At 41.0% G+C, this 19,468-nt stretch overlaps 1 long non-coding RNA gene across 1 annotated transcript in view; it reads left to right on the top strand.

Annotated features, from left to right (window-relative positions):
- The first annotated feature begins 9,827 nt into the window (after nucleotides 1–9,827).
- LOC135097689 (uncharacterized) overlaps nucleotides 9,828–19,468 on the top strand; it is a 33,359-nt gene continuing 23,718 nt past the window's right edge. The window contains exons 1-2 of the long non-coding RNA XR_010265976.1: nucleotides 9,828–10,263; nucleotides 18,869–18,939. This is a non-coding gene — a long non-coding RNA (uncharacterized LOC135097689). The remainder of the gene's footprint in view (nucleotides 10,264–18,868; nucleotides 18,940–19,468) is intronic.

Here is a 19,468-nt window from a genome sequence, read left to right as displayed (position 1 = left end):
TTTGGAGTTTGGTTAGGGTTTGGTGAGTGTAGTCAGGAACCTTCCAGCCATCCATCACTCGCGGACACTGGGACACTGGCACTGAATGGATGGGCGCCGCTGAGAGTTTGGCCCACTTGTGTTAAGGTGATTTGTGGCAGTGGACCTGAAACGAGAGAGAGAGAGAGAGAGAGAGAGAGAGAGAGAGAGAGAGAGAGAGAGAGAGAGAGAGAGAGAGAGAGAGAGAGAGAGAGAGAGAGACTTCTATCAGGTCCCCTCTTAACTCTACGTCTCTCTAAAGAATGTAAATTTAACAGCTTCAACCTCGCCTCGCTGTAAGGAATACTCCCTCATCCCCTGTATCCTTTTAGTCATTCTCCTCTGTACTGATTCTAATAGACCTATATCATTCCTGTAATGTGGGGACCAGAACTGCACAGCGTAGTCTAGATGAGGTCTGACCAGCGCCAAGTATAACTTTAATATTACTTCCGGCCTTCTACTTTTAACACTCCTAAAAAATGAATCCTAGTACCCTATTTGCCTTGTTTCTGGCTTCTATGCATTGTTTCCCTGAAGGACGGAGTTCAGAGCTAACTATAACTCCTAAATCTTTCTCGTACCCTGTACCTACCAGAGTTTGGTTGTTTATTGTGTACCTATTGTGTGGGTTTCTTCTACCTACGCTAAGCACTTTGCATTTATTGATATTAAATTGCATTTGTCATCTATCCGTCCATTCATTTATTCTATCTAAATCTGCCTGCAAGGCGATGGCATCCGATTCTGACCTAATCAATCTACCTATATTTGTGTCATCCGCAAATTTACTAACATCACTACTAATTCTACTATCCAAGTCATATTGATATATATATTAGAAATCACAATGGCCCTAATACTGATCCCTGTGGCACCCCGCTAATTACATGACCCCACCTCGGGGTGCCAGATGGCACCACTGCTATCACATCTATTTCTAAAGCTAAACTCTTTGCTCAAACCTTTGCTAAAAACTCTACCTTGGATGATTCTGGGCTTGTTCCTCCCTCTCCTCCACCCTCTGACTACTTCATGCCTCGTATTAAAATTCTTCGTAATGATGTTTTCCATGCCCTCGCTGGCCTAAACCCTCAGAAGGCTTATGGACCTGATGGGGTCCCTCCTATTGTTCTCCGAAACTGTGCCTCCGTGCTTGCACCTTGCCTAGTCAAACTCTTTCAGCTCTGTCTGTCCAACATCTACCTTTCCTTCTTGCTGGAAGTTTGCCTACATTCAACCTGTTCCTAAAAAGGGTGACCGCTCTAATCCCTCAAACTACCGTCCTATTGCTTTAATTTCCTGCTTATCTAAAGTTTTTGAATCTATCCTCAACAGGAAGATTCTTAAACATCTATCACTTCACAACCTTCTATCTGATCGCCAGTATGGGTTCCGTCAAGGACGCTCTACTGGTGATCTTCTGGCTTTCCTTACTGAGTCTTGGTCATCCTCTTTTAGAGACTTTGGTGAAACTTTTGCTGTTGCCTTGGACATATCAAAAGCCTTTGATAGAGTCTGGCACAAAGCTTTGATTTCCAAACTACCCTCCTACGGTTTCTATCCTTCTCTCTGTAACTTCATCTCAAGTTTCCTTTCTGACCGTTCTATTGCTGCTGTGGTAGACGGTCATTGTTCTTCTCCTAAATCTATTAACTGTGGTGTTCCTCAGGGTTCTGTCCTGTCACCCACTCTCTTCTTATTATTCATTAATGATCTTCTAAACCAAACTTCTTGTCCTATCCACTCCTATGCTGATGATACCACCCTGCACTTTTCCACGTCTTTCTCATAGACGTCCAACCCTTCAGGAGGTAAACATATCACGCAGGGAAGCCACAGAACGCCTGACTTCTGATCTTTCTAAAATTTCTGATTGGGGCAGAGCAAACTTGGTATTGTTCAATGCCTCAAAAACTCAATTCCTCCATCTATCAACTCGACACAATCTTCCAGACAACTATCCCCTCTTCTTCAATGACACTCAACTGTCCCCCTCTTCTACACTGAACATCCTCGGTCTGTCCTTTACTTATAATCTGAACTGGAAACTTCACACATCTCATCTCTAGCTAAAACGGCTTCTATGAAGTTAGGTGTTCTGGAGACGTCTCCGCCAGTTTTTCTCACCCCCCAGCTGCTAACTCTGTACAAGGGCCTTATCCGTCCATGTATGGAGTATGCTTCACATGTCTGTAGGGGGTTCCACTCATACTGCTGTTCTAGACAGGGTGGAATCAAAAGCTTTTCGTCTCATCAACTCCCTCTCCTCTAACTGACTGTCTTCAGCCTCTCTCTCACCGCCGCAATGTTGCATCTCTTGCTGTCTTCTACCGCTATTTTCATGCTAACTGCTCTTCTGATCTTGCTAACTGCATGCCTCCACTCCTTCCGCGGCCTCGCTGCACAAGACTTTCTTCTTTCTCTCACTCCTATTCTGTCCACCTTCTTCTAACGCAAGAGTTAACCAGTATTCTCAATCATTCATCCCTTTTCTCTGGTAAACTCTGGAACTCCTTGCCTGCTTCTGTATTTCCACCTTCCTATGACTTGAATTCCTTCAAGAGGGAGGTTTCAAGACACTTATCCACCAATTTTTGACCACTGCTTTGACCCTTTTAGGGACTGGCATTTCAGTGGGCATTTTTTTTATTAGATTTTTGTTGCCCTTGACCAGTATCCTTCCTACATAAAAAAAAAAAAAAAAAAAAAAAAAAAAAAAACTCTCTGTCGCCTGTTACCAAGCCATGATCCTATCCAACCTAACACCTTCCCATCTATCCCGTGCGCCCTAACCTTTCTCAGGAGCCTTTGATGGGGCACCTTGTCAAATGCTTTACTAAAGTCCAGATATAAGATATCATAACTATCACCATTATCTACTGCCTCGTACACCTTACTGTAAAAGCTTAACAAGTTTGTCAGGCAAGACTTCCCCTTCGTGAAGCCATGCTGTGACTGATTTATCAAGTTATGTTTGTCTAAATGTTCCCTAATGTTCCTGGCTATTATTGACTCTAACATTTTACCTACAACTGAAGTTAAGCTGACAGGTCTATAATTAGACGCTAAAGTTTTATCTCCTTTCTTAAAGATGGGTACTACATTAGCCTGCCTCCACATTACTGGTACCTCATCTGACTCAGGTGATTTCCTAAAGACAGAAACTAACGGCTCACTAATAATCTCTTTACATTCCTTAAGTACTCTGGGATATATTTCATCAGGTCCTGGTGTCTTGAACTTTTTTTTCCTATCTATCTCCTGTTCCACTATCTCCCTAGTTATGGAAATATCTGTCAGCTTCTCATTCTCATCTGCTCTAAACACCTGTTCACTATCTGGCATATCCTGCATGTTTTCCTGGGTGAAGACAGTTAAAAAATAATCATTCAGAAGTTTACTAATTTCCTCCCCAGAACTAACCAGCTCCCCATCTGCTGCGTTTAATGGATCTACAGTATCCTTATTTTTCGTCCTGTATAGCTGATAAAATCCCTTGGGGTCCGTCTTCGCCTGGCTGGCTACCTTTAATTCATAATTGTCCTTAGCTTTCCTCGTTAACTTCCTGACTGTTCTAACTAATTCATTATATTGTGTCCTTAAAACTTCTTCACCTGCCCTTAATCTCTTATATATACTTCTCTTACGCCCTATATAATGCTTTAACCTAGCAGTCATCCATTTAGGGTCATTTTTTTGTGATCTTATTGTTCTATACGGGATATTTGCTAACTGACCATACCTGTATGAACTTTATCTACGAAATATTTATACAATTCATCAACATTTACTTCACCTAATCCCCTCATCTCGTCCCCTACCATCCTCTCCCCTCCCTCTTTACTCGCCTCGACCTCACCTCTCTCATTTCAGCATGACCTGACATTCCAGAGAGAGAGAGAGAGAGAGAGAGAGAGAGAGAGAGAGAGAGAGAGAGCATGAAAAGGAAATGATTATGTACTCTTTTAGCGGATTGTAAATTATATGTAAGGATGAATATGAATAGCACACACACACACACACACACACACACACACACACACACACACACACACACACACACACACACACACACACACACACACACCAGTAAACTTAACCCAATTGCAACCATTTTTTTCCTATTTTGCGTTTTTGCGTTTATTTTCCTTGTGTGTGTGTGTGTGTGTGTGTGTGTGTGTGTGTGTGTGTGTGTGTGTGTGTTTTGTCTGTGTTGAATATAATCCCAGCCAGAAAATAAAATACTTTTAATTATTAGTGTATGTTGTTTTGTGAATTGGTTTGTTGTTGAGCTTGGTATTTATTGGTTGTCCTGCGTATCGTGACATTTTTTTACTCATTTTTATTCCCTTTTTAAAGTTTTGGGGTTGAAGCTTTTATGGATTTTAAAGCCTCGATATGGTAATAATTCTCATATGTCCTTTTTTTATCATCTATCATTCATTTCATTTATGCATTCATTCATTGCATCCCTCTTTGTTTGTGTATTTGTTCTCTCTCTCTCTCTCTCTCTCTCTCTCTCTCTCTCTCTCTCTCTCTCTCTCTCTCTCTCTCTCTCTCTCTCTCTCTCTCTCTCTCTCTCTCTCTCTCTAAAGAGGCAATTAACCCTGCCAGATCGGGTATCATAGCCTGCACTGCAGTAAGTTTAACAAGCAGCCATTACAAGTGCATTGCTCTGAGAACCATTCACTAATTACTGGGCTGCATTCTTTTAATACGATAACCTTCGAATTTTCAGAACACTCGGCAGATTTATTTCTTTTTGTGTCAGGTCTTTTTCTTTTTCTCGTGTGACCATCACTTTTTGAATTTCAGTCCATCCATGGATGAAAAATCGCACCGATTTTGTATCAATTGCCTTTATGTAAAGCACGTATGACTTGTGCCTAAATATATATATATATATATATATATATATATATATATATATATATATATATATATATATATATATATATATATATATATATATATATATATATATATATATATATATATATATATATATATTATTTCATTGACAAGTTATTGGTTTTTATCATTGTTTATCTGAGAATCGCAGCGTATTTTACCATAAATATGACATTGGTTATTTGCAAAGACTTTTTTTTACATGACAGTAATACATAAGTACATTTCGCTGAGTCCTTACGGTTTTTTAACTCGATATTTTCCCAAATATTGCCTCCAAAATTACCTCGATTATTTGAAAAATCGTGTTTTTTTTTTGTTTTTTTTTATCATTATACATTACAACAAGCAAATACCCTTTGCGCAGTCCTTATATTTCTGTAACTCGAAATTGCCCCAAATGTTATTCAAAATCTAATCCTTTACAAAACTTTTTATTTTACACCGCAGTAATTAATAAGTACATTTTGCACAATTCTTACGATTCTGTAACTCGAAATTGGGCCAAATATTCCACCAATATAGCCTGGACTATTAACACGACCTCATAAAATATTACAGTGGTCAGCTCACTAATTGCTGCCTTCGTAGGTCAATGTGGAATCGTTTGAATGTCCACAGATAACAATTAAAATGCTGGAAATGAGACGAAATGACCTGCACACCTGACAAGCGGCCATCAGGGTTGTCATTACCTGCGCATCACCTCGCTGCCTTCAAATTTCACCAAACGCTAACAAGGTAAACAGTATATTTAACAGGATGCCAGCCTGATAATGACTGGCAGTGCTCCTTCACCTCTAAGTTATGATACACTAATGTTTATGAAAGATCACGCTAGACTGGACGCTCTGAAGGCAATAGAGTTTTGATTTTCACTTCATTAAACCTTTTGGTGAATAGAAGTGCAAACTTTCCCGTTCATTATTTCTCCGATGCATTTATTTGACGAATGTGGGAACGTTATCGCCATAGTTATCGGATTCAGGGGAATTCTCTGTGTGTGTGTGTGTGTGTGTGTGTGTGTGTGTGTGTGTTGCTCTGTTTCATTAGTGTAATGACAGTACTGTCTTCTCTTCACCAGCAGCTTCGTGCGGACAATTCATAGGAAAAAGTAATACATTTTATTGGCACAGTGACAATTCCTCGGTGGCCTTCATGTTTCAGGTCCACGATGCAATAATGAAGGCTAATCAACCAATTAGTCCCACGCCACACTGCTGCCTCTCCATGCTTTACTTTTCTCTCCATATTTCCTTTCCTCTCCTTTCGTTCTTCTTCCTTCATCTTTCGTTTCCTCTTCCTTTCGTTTCTCTTTTCTCTCCTTTCGTTTCTCCTTTATTTTTCATCTCGTTTATCCTTAATTTCCTTTCGTTTCTATTTAAAATTTTCCTTCATTTCCTTTTTCTGTCTTTGCTTTCTTTTTACTTCACCATATCCTTTCCTTTCATTTACTCTTTTTTCCCTCTTTTCCTCTTCTTTTCCTTTTGTTTTTCCTCCATTTCTTTTCGTTTCTCCTTTATTCTCTGGTTTTCCCTTCATTTCCTCTTTTCCTCCTCCCTTTCTTCTCTGGAATTTATCTCCTCGCTTTACTATTCCGATAAGTTGGTGTTTTTTCAGTTACTTTCCTGTTCATTTTTTCCTTAAAGTTTCTCTCTCTCTCTCTCTCTCTCTCTCTCTCTCTCTCTCTCTCTCTCTCTCTCTCTCTCTCTCTCTCTCTCTCTCTCTCTCTCTCTCTCTCTCTCTCTCTCTCTCTCTCTCTCTCTCTCTCTCTCTCTCTCTCTCTCTCTCTCTCTCTCTCTCTCTCTCTCTCTCTCTCTCTCTCTCTCTCTCTCTCTCTCTCTCTCTCTCTCTTGGTTCGCTTCTTGGTCTTTTGGAGGCTCATGTTTCCGTGAGTCTCTTAAGGGAAATGACACGTGTATTTGCTGCTGGTCCAATCTTGGGTCACATTCCCTTCGATGTGTCTGGCAAGGTGACGTCACGCGTGTGGGCAGCGTCTTTGATGGTGATCGAAAACAAGTGCATGGTGTGTTTGGTGTAGGTTGTTTTTCATGTACAATGTGTGAACACGTTTTCTATTTAACGTGCTATTCATGGTTGTATAGAATCTTATTTATTTTTGGTGAATGGGTGTCTGTTTTGTATCTACGGTGTTGGTGGTGTTGTTTGGTCATATTTGGTACTCTTCCCTTGCTGATCCTTAATTTGTTATATTCAGGATATTTTTTTTTTTATCAGGCATTTACTATATTTTCAATAACTCACCAGTAAACTTGATTTGTGGGCGGAGGAGTTCGTTGTCATATCACTGACCACTCTGTGTGTAGGAAGAGACATATGAAAACTTTGTCTGTGCTCCTGAAGTCTAAAGAGACCTATAATTGAAAGCATATTAAGAGAATATTAAATCTGAGTTTCCATACTACCTTTCCAACCCATCTGTGTTAATTTTCTCTACAACATCAATAACTGTTGTAGGTTAGTCACACCGTCCCTTGTCCCGCCACTAAGTCTGTCTAGGCTGAGTGCGAGGCGAGCACCTTTAGGAATCCACCTGTTCAATCCGCCTTGTCGTTTACTTTGCTTCCCACAATCTTTCTCCTTCCCCCGCTGCGTCCTTGTTTAGGCTGGTTGGTACACCTGTCCGCCTCCGCCCAGGTGTCGGACGCCGTCTCACAGTTGTTGTTTGTCATGTAACTGTGACTGTAACTCTCCCTTACTGACTCAATCTTCGTATATTGATCATCATTTTGTTTTTTTAGGGTGTTTTGTTTTCCTTGTGTGTGTGTGTGTGTGTGTCGGAACTTTTGTCTTTCTCGTGTTTGTGTGTGTGTGTGTGTGTGTGTGTGTGTGTGTGTGTGTTTCCCGAGGTTGTGTTGTTGGTTTGGTCTTGTATAGCTAATACATACTTGCCCTTGAGTGCACACTCCGCCACATACGCAGACGGATCGGAGCAATCGCTCACTGTTGCCTCACAATCTGGATCTGCAGTGTTTCCTGTTGTTTGCGGGCTGGCGAACCTTACGAGGAAGATGAAGTGCCCGCATCTCATACATATTATTGTATTGCTTCTTGCCTGCCTCTTCTTTACTGGTGACACTTGCAAGTCTTACACAGAGGCTCGCAGCCCTCAGTTCGTCTCGGCAGACAGCGTGAAGACCTGAGTAGGGGAGATTGGTGGCCACTTATGTTATTTCATGTCGCTGGAACTTCCTCTTTGGTAGATAACTCGCAGTGATAGGGATAACTTGTGTAAGGAGTTCAGTAACCTATGGAATTAATACTCATTGAATCACAGGTGAAAGCAGTTGCCGTGAGTGAGGCAGGAAAGTCGTTCACCGTGTAATGGAAGTATTTATAGCACATTTCTTTCACAATACCTGCTGTTGCTTCCGTCACGTTGTTATGTCCTGTGCAAAAGAGAAGTCGCTGGTTTCACATGCTTTGGTTTGTGATAAGTATAATGTTATAGATGAATCGGTCATAAGCTGTTAGTTTCTTCAAGGTAGTACGTCTCCAGCAGAATAAAGCTATGGTTTACACGGAATTGTTTGATTAGTGCTAATTATTGTGTTGCAGATGAATAGATCAGGCATTTTTCAAACAGCAACGTTAGTGGTCATTAACAGGAATCACCGTTGTTACTAGTAAGAAATGTTTTAATTACGTACATAACATATTCTCCTTTAACAGTCGCCTTTCCCCACGCTCTTCGCCCCTCGTGACGGACTGTCCTTCTTTTCCTGCTTCCTCTACGTCTCAATAACGCGAATCACCACAACCGCCTTCTACCCCGCCCAGCGCTGCCGCTCCTACGAAGCAAGGGAGCAAATTTCGCTGGGCTCCTTCAGGCGCTTTTCTCTCTCAAATGGTCGCAGTTCGCTCGTTAGTCTTGCTCACCGGCGATACCACTGGAACTTGTTGTACCGTACAGACTCTTGCTGCTCCTTGTTCCTCTTCCTTTCTCAGAGATGGCACTTTTTTTGTCTTTTATTTTTATTTATTTCTTTTTTTCTATTAATACTTAGTTTTAGATATCCGTTTTCTGTTTGACTTTTCTTTTTAACTTTTTTTATTTATTCAATTTGTCTTAATGGGGTAAAGTTTAAGTTTGCTCGTTTATTGTTTTTCCTTTATTTTTGTTGTTGTGTTATTTAAGTGCATCGTGTATGCTTCATAAACACACACACACACACACACACACACACACACACACACACACACACATGATTGTGTAGACACCTACGTGACGTTTATAAAATGATAAATAAAATGAAATAAGAGAGAGAGAGAGAGAGAGAGAGAGAGAGAGAGAGAGAGAGAGAGAGAGAGAGAGTCTCCACTGAATTCCTCTCCAGGCGTTTGTGAACTTTTGTAAAGCTTTAATATACGCTTCAATACATATATTCTCTCTCTCTCTCTCTCTCTCTCTCTCTCTCTCTCTCTCTCTCTCTCTCTCTCTCTCTCTCTCTCTTTCCCCTCCACGCTCCCTTCCTTTTAGTGTCCGTGTTTACGTTCCTGGGAGTGTAATGAGCCTTTTTTGGCCGTATTGTTGTGGCGTGGTTTGATGGCCAGGCTGTGGGCGGCGTGGGTTCACTGCTGATTTCCGTTCGCCGTCTTGCTATCGTCGTCGTTGTTGTCATTTTAGTCCTCGGTTTTCGTCCTCGTCCTCGTCCTTCTCCTCTCCTTTATTATCGATATTTTATATTTTTTTTAATTTTATGTAAGAGGAGCACTGGCTTAGAGTATCAAAAAAGGAAGAAAGGGAAAAGATTCACCGACAATGCCAGTCCCCAGAGAGAAAGCCAGAATGGTTATCCAGAACTGGAGGATAAGTGTCTTGAAATTTTTCGTCGTAATGGCCACGTCTTTCCCTTTCCCTCTTGGTCGTTCATATCGCCCTCCACCCCATCCCTTCGCCTGCCCTTTGTTTACGCACGCAGGACTCACCGCCTCAGTCCAGATGGAGAGAATCATATTTGTTATTCGTGTTCTGCTAATACGTCACTGAGTTGTGTCGGTATTGCTATTGGAGCGTTTGAAGGAAAAACGTGATTGGCTATTGACGTATTCAGAGACAAAATGTATTGCTATTGCAGTGTTTGGTGATGCCGCTTGACACTCATCACTCGTACACTGACAGAAGCAGGAAACAAATGCCATTCATGAAGAGCGAACACCGGAACGAGTCGTCAAATTTGGAAGTCAGCGGGGACACCAGCCAGACAACAGAGGACGGGACAATTTTTTCAGGCAACTGTTACGAACACACGGGAATAATCAATGCAGCTAAGCAGAGCATTACCCCTCACCCTCGCTTTATGTGAGATTGTGAGTATGGAAGCATAGTTGGTTTAGCATTTGTGAGGAAAAAAACAATTGAAGTGTCAGAGAAGTTAATATGCCCACTTTGAAATTGTGAAATGTTAGTGTCTGAGAATTTCATTAATTCAGTTATGACATTTATGAAGAAATCGGAATTCTGTTTGGAAGGGAATCCTAAAAAAAAGTTTCAGTATTGTTGATGCATTCACCTTCCAGGGAATCGAAATAACAACATTCAGATTTCAGCTTCACCTTCCAAAACAAACATGTAATTTCCCTGCACTAAGTCTCATCAGACCTCCAGTGGGCCACGCAGGTCAGCTTTAGCGAACCCAATATCTCTTCAGCGCAGTTGATATCGCCTACGTAATGTCATATGAGAGGAGACTAGAAACACAAAATTGGCTTTTTCTTCCTGTCAAAGCTCACCTGCCGACCCGACATGAATAAACACTTCTGGCATCTAGCCAAAAATATCTCCAATAACTTTGCTTCTTCTTCTTTCCCTCCTTTATTTCAACCAGATGGCACCATTGCTATCACATCTGTTTCTAAAGCTGAACTCTTCGTTCAAACCTTTGCTAAAAACTCTACCTTGGACGATTCTGGGCTTGTTCCTCCCTCTCCTCCACCCTCTGACTACTTCATGCCATGTATTAAAATTCTTCGTAATGATGTTTTCCATGCCCTCGCTGGCCTAAACCCTCGGAAGGCTTATGGACCTGATGGGGTCCCTCCTATTGTTCTCCGAAACTGTGCCTCCGTGCTTGCACCTTGCCTAGTCAAACTCTTTCAGCTCTGTCTGTCAACATCTACCTTTCCTTCTTGCTGGAAGTTTGCCTACATTCAACCTATTCCTAAAAAGGGTGACCGTTCTAATCCCTCAAACTACCGTCCTATTGCTTTAATTTCCTGCCTATCTAAAGTTTTTGAATCTATCCTCAACAGGAAGATTCTTAAACATCTATCACTTCACAACCTTCTATCTGATCGCCAGTATGGGTTCCATCAAGGCCGCTTTACTGGTGATCTTCTGGCTTTCCTTACTGAGTCTTGGTCATCCTCTTTTAGAGATTTTGGTAAAACTTTTGCTGTTGCCTTGGACATATCAAAAGCTTTTTATAGAGTCTGGCACAAAGCTTTGATCTCCAAACTACCCTCCTACGGCTTCTTTCCTTCTCTCTGTAACTTCATCTCAAGTTTCCTTTCTGACCGTTCTATTGCTGCTGTGGTAAACGGTCACTATTCTTCTCCTAAATCTATTAACAGACTTCTCCGCCAGTTTTTCTCACTCCCCCAGCTGCTAACTCTGTAAAAGGGCCTTATCCGTCCATGTATAGAGTATGCTTCACATGTCTGGTGGGGGTTCCATTCATACTGCTCTTCTAGACAGGGTGGAATCAAAAGCTTTTCGTCTCATCAACTCCTCTCCTCTAACTGACTGTCTTCAGCCCCTCTCTCACCGCCGCAATGTTGCATATCTAGCTGTCTTCTACCGCTATTTTCATGCTAACTGCTCTTCTGATCTTGCTAACTGCATGTCTCCCCTCCTTCCGCGGCCTCGCTGCACAAGACTTTCTTCTTTCTCTCACCCCTATTCTGTCCACCTCTCTAACGCAAGAGTTAACCAGTATTCTCAATCATTCATCCCTTTCTCTGGTAAACTCTGGAACTCCTTGCCTGCTTTTGTATTTCCACCTTCCTATGACTTGAATTCCTTCAAGAGGAAGGTTTCAAGACACTTATTCATCAATTTTTGACCACTTGCCTTGACCCTTTTATGGGACTGGCATTTCAATGGGCATTTTTTTTTTATTGGATTTTTGTTGCCTTTGGCCAGTGTCCCTCCTACATAAAAAAAAAGACAAACTTTTTGTTGCCATCGAAAACGGTACAAATCTTCTTTCGGTTCTGAAAAAAAAAAAAGTAATCGTAATGAAGGCAACACGTCCACTGGTTTTGTTAAGTTCCGGAAAGCCTTTTTAAAAAATTCACATCATGAAGGAATGGAACAAGCTCCCGAACAGCGTCGTGTGATGAAACACAATGACCTTGTTAAAAAATCACGTCGGTGAGTGTTTTGGAAAGAATCGACGTTTAGTGTGGCAATAATTTCTCATATGAACGTTTCTCTTCGTCATCACATAAATTCTCTCTCTCTCTCTCCTCTCTCTCTCTCTCTCTCTCTCTCTCTCTCTCTCTCTCTCTCTCTCTCTCTCTCTCTCTCTCTCTCTCTCTCTCTCTCTCTCTCTCTCTCTCTCTCTCTCTCTCTCTCTCTCTCTCTCTCTCCGCACCTTAAAGTATTGAGCAATAGCCGGCACCACGCCAGTCCCTGAACCCATTAGTATTACTTTACATCGCACAAATTCCTGTGCCGAAATAGAGTTATACACCAAGCTGGAAAATAGATAAGACTCTGAAAGGGCATAGGCGATTGTAAGGCTCGGGTGGGTGTTTACTCATTCAGTGCGAGAAGGAAAGTACTGCCGCCATATTGTCTGGTTGAGTTCCGCACTGAGTAAGTTTATTCTATTTACTATAAAAACACAGTACTCCCCCTATGCGAGGTTCTATTCCCTACTGGTTCGTTGAAATCTGGATTTCCTGTGGCTCTTGTGTGCGTCCAGTTCCATGTATTTCTGTTCGATGGGTGTTTGTCGAGGAAATGGGAGAGGAAGTCGTGTTTTATGAAGGACTGTAGGGTTTGTTCAATTTTGTTTTGTTAAAGTGCGCAAGGAAAACGATAATGAAGGTTTCTATGTAGAGGTGATTCTTTTTTTTTTCCTTCTTTACTTGATGTTTGTTTCACAGATTTAAGTTTTAGTACCAGATTTTTGTTTTATTTATTTACAGACTAGATACAGACTAGAAGACATAGAAACAGACTGGGTGAAGAGTGAGAGAGGAGTTAGGCAAGGTTGTATATTGCCACTAACCCTTTTTAGCCAGTATACAGAGAAGCTAGCAGCCAGGATGAGAAGAATGAATGTAGGGGTAAGTGTGGGGAACGATAAAGTATGTGTACTCCTTTATGCAGATGACGTAGTTGTTATGAGTGAATCGGCAGACGAGCTTCAAAAGTCTGTTGGATGTTGTGGATGGCTATGGAAAAGACTTTGTAGTAAGTTTTGGCAGTGAGAAAAGCAAGCTAATGATTGTGAATAGGTCAGAGGATGAAAGTAATGTGGTGTGGAGACTTGGAGAGAATGAGTTGAGACAGGTGCAACAATACAAGTACTTAGGGATGTGGATGAGTCCTAGTGGGTGTGCAAAGGCAAAGAATGAAAAGATAAGTATGGTAAACCAGTGGGTAGGTAGATTGGGAAGCGCGGCAAGGATGAGAGCAAGTAAGTATGATGTGTTGAAAAAAGTGTGGAAGAGTGTGGCTGTGCCAAGTATAATGTATGCTATGGAGGTGATTGCATGGAATGAAAGTGAAACTGATAAGTTAGAAGTGGGCCAGAATAGAGTAGCAAGGATGGCACTGAGTGCACCGAGGTGCACAGCAGTTGAAGCCTTGAGAGGTGACATGGGATGGAGCACATTCAGAGAAAGACTGACAAAAGCCACATTTAGGTACAAGATTAGGCTTGAGAGAATGGATGATGCAAGAATAGCAAGGAAGGTGTACCTATGGAATGAAAGTGGAAGCAAATGGAGGAAGAGATGCATGAGAATGACAGACAGGAATGGATTGCAAGTGGTGTGGGCGATAAGAATGGCTGGTAGGAATCAAAATGAGCGTGAATGGGTGGTAACAAGAGGAGGCAGAGTGGGAGCCGAATGGGATGTGAGAAAATGGAAGAATGAGATAAACAAAGAAGTGAAATGTGTGGGATTGAATGAATGGAAGAATGAAATGGAAAGAAAGAAGACCCTGGAATGATACAAAGAAAAAGAGGCCCCGAGGTATGAAAGGTGGTATGATGGAAGCCTGGGCGGTAATCTTCTCTTCCGAGCGAGGGCACAGTGTATGGATGTGAATGCAAGGAGTTACAGGTGGTCTGAGTCCCGCAGCAAAGTGTGCCAGATGTGTGACATGGGAGAGGATGAGACGGTGGAACATGTGGTGCTGGAGTGTGTGCAGTATGCCAGAGACAGGAATGAGATGATGCAAGTGATACTGACTGAGTTAGGGCATGATAGGAATGAAAGAGTGGAGAAGACAGGAAAGGAATGGATGGTGTTGTTGCTGGGACTGGGTAGAGAGGCGAATGAAAGGATGATTGAGGCGGTGAAAGAGTTTCTGGAGAGAATGTGGCGTGCCAGGTGTATGAACAATTAGGATAGAGAATGCTGTTCGTTTCTCTTTTTTTTTTTGTCCCTTCTACAGGAGTTGCCGATCCAAAGGCCTCGCTCAGGAATGATCCTGAGCCACCTGTACCATCAAGATCAAGATACACCTTCACAGGAGAAAAAAATAAATTAGAAAACGAGCGAAAAAATAGAAAGACTATATTTGACTCTCTCTCTCTCTCTCTCTCTCTCTCTCTCTCTCTCTCTCTCTCTCTCTCTCTCTCTCTCTCTCTCTCTCTCTCTCTCTCTCTCTCTCTCTCTCTCTCTCTCTCTCTCTCTCTATATATATATATATATATATATATATATATATATATATATATATATATTGGTGAAAATGTCATTTTTTTAAAGGAGAGAATTCTTGGAAAAGAAACATCAAATAGAGAGCAATGTCATTTATCCAATATAGTCTTTCTATTTTCTCGCTCGTTTTCTAATTTATTTTTTCTCCCGTGAAGGTGTATCTTGATCTTGATGGTACAGGTGGCACAGGATCACTCCTGAGCCAGGCCTTTGGATCGGCAACTCCTGTAGAAGGGGGAAAGAAAAGAGAAACGAACAGCATCCTCTATCCTAATTGTTCGTACATCTGGCACGCCACATTCTCTCCAGAAACTTTTTCACCGCCTCAATCATCCTTTCATTCGCCTTTATATATATATATATATATATATATATATATATATATATATATATATATATATATATATATATATATATATATATATATATATATATATATATATATATATATATATATATATATATATATATATATATATATATATATATATATAATATATATATATATATATATACTCGTATATATATATATATATATATATATATATATATATATATATATATATATATATATATATATAGCAACAGAAAAGAAGAAAATTAAGAACATAAGAACATAAGAAATAATGGAAGCTGCAAGAAGCGACCAGGCTTACACGTGGCAGTCCCTGTATGAAATATACTTACCTATTTCCATCTGTTATCCCCATCCATAAACCTGTCTAATCTTCTCTTAAATCTCTCTAATGTCCCTAGCACTAACAACATGATTACTGAGTCCGTTCCACTCATCTACCACTCTATTTGAGAAACAATTTTTTTCCTATCTCCTTCCTAAACCTAAATTTTTCAAGCTTGAACCCGTTATTTCTTGTTCCCTGGATGCTGATCCTAAGAATTTTGCTTACATCTCCCTTGTTATAACCCTTATACCACTTAAAGACTTCTATCAGGTCCCCTCTTAACCTACGTCTCTCTAAAGAATGTAAATTTAACAGCTTCAACCTCGCCTCGTAAGGAATACTCCTCATCCCCTGTATCCTTTTAGTCATTCTCCTCTGTACTGATTCTAATAGACCTATATCTTTCCTGTAATGTGGGGACCAGAACTGCACAGCGTAGTCTAGATGAGGTCTGACCAGCGCCAAGTATAACTTTAATATTACTTCCGGCCTTCTACTTTTAACACTCCTAAAAATTAATCCTAGTACCCTATTTGCCCTGTTTCTGGCTTCTATGCATTGTTTTCCCTAGACGGAGTTCAGAGCTAACTATAACTCCTAAATCTTTCTCGTACCCTGTACCTACCAGAGTTTGGTTGTTTAATGTGTACCTATTGTGTGGGTTTCCTCTACCTACGCTAAGTTCTTTGCATTTATTGATATTTAATTGTATTTGCCATCTATCAGTCCATTCATTCATCCTATCTTAATCTGCCTGCAGTGCGATGCATCCGATTCTGACCTAATTAATCTACCTATCTTTGTGTCATCCGCAAATTTACTAACATCACTACTAATTCCACTATCTAAGTCATTGATATATATTAGAAATAACAATGGCCCTAATACTGATCCCTGTGGCACCCTACTAATTACATGACCCCATTCGGATTTCGAGCCGTTTATTACAACTCTCTGTCGCCTGTTACCAAGCCATGACCCTATCCAGCCTAACACCCTCCCATCTATCCCATGTACCCTAACCTTTCTCAGGAGCCTTTGATGGGGTACCTTGTCAAATGCTTTACTAAAGTCCAGATATAAGATGTCATAACTATCACCATTATCTACTGCTTCGTACACTCTTCTGTAAAAACTTAACAAGTTTGTCAGGCAAGACTTTCCCTTTGTGAAGCCATGCTCTGACTGATTTATCAAGTTATGCAAAGATCCTAATTGTCTAAATGTTCCCTAATGTTCCTCGCTATTATTTACTCAAATAATTTACCCACAACTGAAGTTAAGCTGACAGGTCTAAAGTTTTATCTCCTTTCTTAAAGATGGGTACTACATTAGCCTGCCTCCACATTACTGGTACCTCACCCGACTCCAGTTATTTCCTAAAGACAGAAACTAACGGCTCACTAATAACCTCTTTGCATTCCTTAAGTACTCTGGGATATATTTCATCAGGTCCTGGTGTCTTGAACTTTTTTTTCCTATCTATCTCCTGTTCCACTATCTCTCTAGTTATGGAAATATCTGTCAGCTTCTCATTCTCATCTGCTCTAAACACCTGTTCACTATCTGGCATATCCTGCATGTTTTCCTGGGTGAAGACAGTTAAAAAATATTTATTCACAATTTTGCTAATCTCCTCCCCAGAACTAACCAGCTCCCCATCTGCTGCCTTTAATGGACCTACAGTATCCTTATTCTTCGTCCTGTATACCTGATAAAATTCCTTGGGGTCCGTCTTCGCCTGGCTGGCTACCTTCAATTCATAATTGCCCTTAGCTTTCCTCGTTAACCTCCTGACTGTTCTAACTAATTCATTATATTGTGTCCTTAAAACTTCTTCACCTGCCCTTAATCTCTTATATATACTTCTCTTCCGCCCTATATAATGTTTTAACCTAGCAGTCATCCATTTAGGGTCATTTTCTGTGATCTTATTGCTCTATACGGGATGTTTGCTAACTGACCTGTATGCAGTTTACGAAATATTTATACAACTCATCTACATTTTCTGCACCTAATTCCCTCATCTCGACCCCTTCCACCCTCTCCATTCCCTCATCTACTCACCTCGACCTCACCTCTCCCATTTCAGCATGACCTGACCCTCCAACATATTCATACCTATCCCCCTCTCTCTCTCCTCCGCCCCTTCCGGACACATCTTCCCTCCTCTTGTCCTACACCCTCACGCCTCACCTCACCTCTCTCATCCTGCCTTATCTCTCTCAACTCCGTCCCGGACCTGACCTCACCCTGCATCGTTGCCAGTCAATTCCTTGGAGGTACCTTTTTAATTCCTTAAAATCTGCTTTCCTAAAGTCAGGTATTTTACTAGTGTTTTTGCTTCTAAAAGTTTCCTCCCATTTTAAATTGTACCTAATTTCTTAATGGTCACTGTCACCTAGCTGTCCTCCAACCTCTACTTGTGTGACTGTTTCCTCCCTGCTAGTAAGAATTAAATCTGGAATACTGTTCCCCCTTGTGTGTTCTACGACTACCTGTTTTAAAAATTCACCCCTGAAATACCTTAAGAAATTCCTCTGCTTCCTTGTTACCCACCATCAGGCTTCAGTCTATATTCCCAAAATTAAAATCTCCTAGCACACGTACCTGACTGTACCTGCCTGCTCTATTTATTTCCTGCCACAGTGAGGTGTTAATTTCCTTTGTACTGTTCGGTGGCCTGTACACTACTCCCAGTACTACTGACTGTGATCCTTCCTTAATATCTACCCATATCGACTCTGTTTTGCTATCAGTTTTAATTCTACTGTTAATACAACACTGTAATGTGTCCCTAACGTATAACGCGACGCCTCCTCCTCTCCTGTTTTCCTTGTCTTTATAGAACAGTGTATAACCATCTATGATATTTTGATATTGTTTTCCCACATTCCATTAAGTGTACCTAGAATGTTTGTCACAGTTAGTTACCTGTGTGTAGTGTTTGCTGCATTTGTCAAACCTACGAAGGAAGTTTGTGGTGTTTCAGTAAGTATGTGTACAGTGTTTCGTATGTGTTTCGTAAACCATAGAGTGTTGGGTGTATTTTTTGTAAGTCTTCGGGAAATGTCTGTTGCACTTCATATTACTGTACGTATTGTTTATTTATTGATGTAAATGAAAAAAAAAGTCTGTTAGGAAAGTGTTAGTGTGAGACAAAGGAAATTCAAAGTAAGAAAGAACAATCAGACGTACACAAACGATGCATGTCCTCGACTTGTTGTGTTCTGAAGGAGAAAATATGATTATGATACAAAGTGTGCAATTTTGTTTTGTTAATTTTCTTTTTATCATCTAATTGACTTTTTTTTTCACCGTCACAGGTAACGATCGCCACCACCACCACCACCACCACCACCACCACCACCATCACCATCAAGAGGTGAAGTCCAATGTAAGTAGCACCAAGTACTTTCAGTGTCTGGTGTTGTGTATTTCAGCCACGAGGTGACGCGGCAAGGTGGGCAGCCCTCATCACTGCTTACCTGCTTGGCCTGCATGCCACTTTGACACTTGGGCGAAGTTTGCTGTAGTCGCTGGAATTTTGAGATGCTGAATTCAGGGATTGAAAAATGGCGAAATGAGCATTCTGAGGAGCCCGGTGGAGGCACCACCACCTCCCCGCAGCACCTTGACGAGTGTGGTCACTGTGTTTCACCTCCGCACGGCTGCCTTCGACTTATGCAAATGCCTTTATTTTGTACTTTTTATTTATTTTCCTTGCTCTGGTTTGACCCGCTTACCGACTTGCTCGACGCCGCACGGCACGCGCGAATGCTGCCTGCCATCTTGATTCACCTTTGTTCGGCGTGCATCGGAGTCGGCGATTATCCTGTGCTTGGTTTTTCTACTGTAAGGAGAAAAACCTTTCTGTAAGTATTTGTTTTTATTTAAACAAATACTTACAGAAAGGCTTAAAATTG

Source organism: Scylla paramamosain, unplaced genomic scaffold, assembly GCF_035594125.1.
Source record: "Scylla paramamosain isolate STU-SP2022 unplaced genomic scaffold, ASM3559412v1 Contig28, whole genome shotgun sequence".
NCBI classification, from domain to species: Eukaryota; Metazoa; Arthropoda; class Malacostraca; order Decapoda; family Portunidae; genus Scylla; species Scylla paramamosain.
Note: the sequence above shows the minus strand (reverse complement) of the source record. Positions and strands in the feature narration are given on the sequence as shown.